The 2,947-nt window shown below is 37.4% G+C and overlaps 1 protein-coding gene across 2 annotated transcripts in view; it reads left to right on the top strand.

Annotated features, from left to right (window-relative positions):
• The window catches only part of LOC117119201 (protein wech-like), a 32,358-nt gene that overhangs the window by 26,431 nt on the left and 2,980 nt on the right, over positions 1-2,947 (top strand). The gene's annotated exons all lie outside the window — the stretch shown is intronic.

Raw genomic sequence — 2,947 nt, 5'->3', positions numbered from 1 at the left:
GGGAAGTAAAATAAGAAGAAAAAAAAAGAGAGAAAAAGAAAAAAATGATAGCCCAGAATGCCTCAAATGTCAAATGCTGTGTTTGGGCATCTAGAACACAAAAATTTCGCGGGGGTATGCCCCCTGAACCCCCTACAACAGTGTTGTGTCAATCGGCCCAACTTTCGGCCAAACTTCCGGCCCCCACTATTGGACATTTCTGGATCCGCCCCTGAGAAGCCCCCTCTTTACTTTGCAAAAATAGCCTTGAAAATAAGTGCATCCAAAGGCTAAAAAAAAAACAAATTAAATAAATAATTAAAAAAATGAAAAGCCCAGGGTTTCAATTCAAGGCTTTATGGTATTATTGAAGTCTTGTAAACACCAGTACATTTTACATCAACCATGCCAAATTATTATCGGCGGTAAACGTAACTTTATAATCGACATGCGCAGTAGCATTTTCAGTCGCTTGCCAGTTGCTTTGAATCGCTACAATATAGAACATGGGCGACTAAAAGCAACTGAGGGCAAATGACAATTTCCAGTTGCTTTTCAGTTGCTTTCGATCGCAAAGTGCCCTTATGTCAGTCTCAGTCATGTGACTCACAGTTGCTGGCAAGTTGCCAAAGGTCAGTTGATGTCAGTTGAGTTGAGTCGAGTCACAAGGGCGCATAAGCCCAGCTTAAGAATATGTTTATTTCCATCGTCACAGAGGTTAGATTAAAATATGGTAGCTGAAATTTGTAAAAAAAATTATAAAATAAATGTTAAAAACATTATCATAGCGAAGCAGCGGTGGCACCAGAATTTTTCTAACGAAGGGTCCGACGTGACGGAAAAAAGGGGTCCAAAAAATGAGCCACTGCACAAAAGCAGAGATGGAAGCTGGGAGTGCATACATCACCCCATTAATTTTTAAAATGCTCTCATAGATTAGAAGGTTAAAAGAATACAAAAAAATCAATATTTGTATCAGCTATTTGTAAGAAGTCAACATTAAAACAATACACAGAATTGTACCTGAGTGTCTGAACATTTCTAAACTTTCCTTTAGAATCAGTACGGTAGTACTATAGTATTTAATTATTGCTATAATTTACACTACTCAAATAATCGACCAGTAATTCAGCGCTGCCCTTTTAAAGATCATGTTGTACGTTAACGCTGCCGATTGTAATTACAGCTGTTGAGACAATGTCGAAATATTGAATCCCGACACAATGGTGTGCATTTCGATATATATATCGATATATATATATACTGTAGTACATATTATACTATCTTGTAATTACAGTAATAAGTCAATTACGGTAGTTCACTATGTATCGACTGTATACACTTTCCTCTTGACCGACTACCAAGAGATTTTGGCCTACACTAACCATGGATGGATTAGTTTAGTTTCTAAACTAAGTCCTCCATGCCCTAACTTCATATTCCACAAGCAGCGAATACCACACCATATTCGCGACTGGTGAGAAGAAGTGTCAAGCATGCATGCATTATTCATGTTATCAGTCCATCTTGTTTGGGAAAAGAATCTAAGGGCCATGTCCACCTCATGCTTTGGGGACCTCGGACATCTCATCAGGCAAATCTTGGAGCCACCCCTGTGATTACCCCTGAAAAAAATCTTATATATAGAGAGCCGTAACAACTTTTAAACTAAATATAAATCATCAAAAGTAACTTTTTAGGAAAAAAATATGTTAGGAGCAATACTAAACAATGTACCATCATGCCTTTTATTTAAAGTTTCATGCTTGGCTACACACTATCAAGGCTAGAAAGCCAATGGCCAGGTGGTACAGACTGTGGGAAAATGTCCTGTTCAGGGGCAGACTTAGAGGGGGGCCAACTCGATCATCCCAAATTTTGGCCCTCTTTTAGGGCCACCTTTTGGACATCTCTGGATCCGCCCCTGCTGTTTTCTTGTTTAAAGTTTATTACTGGCGATTATGTAACATTTCCCCATAGTCACAAATTACATCTTAGAGTTAGGGGAGTACGATGATGACCATTTTAGTATTGACCAGGAAAATTGATGTTGTTGTGTGTTGTCTTCCAAGTCCCATATATATTTTGAGAGTGGTGTTTACTTTGCAATTTAAACTATGATTTGCGATTATTAAATCTGATTTTTGAATTAAAATTTCAATTTGACTTGACTTCATTTCGTGTGAATACTGTTGCTTATATATTCCACTACACATGTAAGTAAACCGTCTCAGACATGCAGCTAATACACATGCACAGGTCCTGTACTGATCACTGGACAACTAGCCACCATGACCAGTAGTTTGATTATATATACAGTAGCATACATTCATATATAACTGACTTAATAAAGCAATTATTGTCAAGTTATTTCAGACCCTATACAAAATAGGAGAGAGAAGCCATTATTTTCTATAGGGTCATCAGACTATAATTGCATGACATTATTACTTATCCAGTTCAAATGATAATAATTATATTACCTATTATTTAAATTTCACAGGATATCAATTCAAGATGGCTACCAGTAAGTTGAATCAGTTTCTGGAACATGTTGATGAGAAGGTCTTAGAGTGTACCATCTGTTTTAAGAGACTTCAAAATCCAAAATCCCTCAACTGCCTCCATAGTTTCTGTTTGGCATGCCTGGAAGATTGGGTTAAGGAGAAGGGTAAGCTGACTTGCCCAACTTGCTCAAAATCATATCCAATTCCAAAAAGAGGGCTTCAGAAGCTTCCACCAAATACCTTTGTAAATAACTTATTAGAAACTATTGAACAATTTTCAGAGAGTGGTCACATGAAATGTTGTGTTTGTAAAGAGGAAAGACAAGTAAAATACTACTGCCAGGATTGCAGACAGTATTTGTGCTCTACCTGTAGTGATCAACATAAAAAGTTTAGAGCCATGGCGAATCACAAGTTACATTTAATGGAGGATGTGCAATCAATGAGTCCCTCTGAGATGA

Source organism: Anneissia japonica, unplaced genomic scaffold (genome assembly GCF_011630105.1).
Source record: "Anneissia japonica isolate Jap-2015-1 unplaced genomic scaffold, ASM1163010v1 scaffold14072_len149563_cov130, whole genome shotgun sequence".
Lineage (NCBI taxonomy): Eukaryota > Metazoa > Echinodermata > Crinoidea > Comatulida > Comatulidae > Anneissia > Anneissia japonica.
This window is presented reverse-complemented; position numbering and strand designations above follow the sequence as displayed.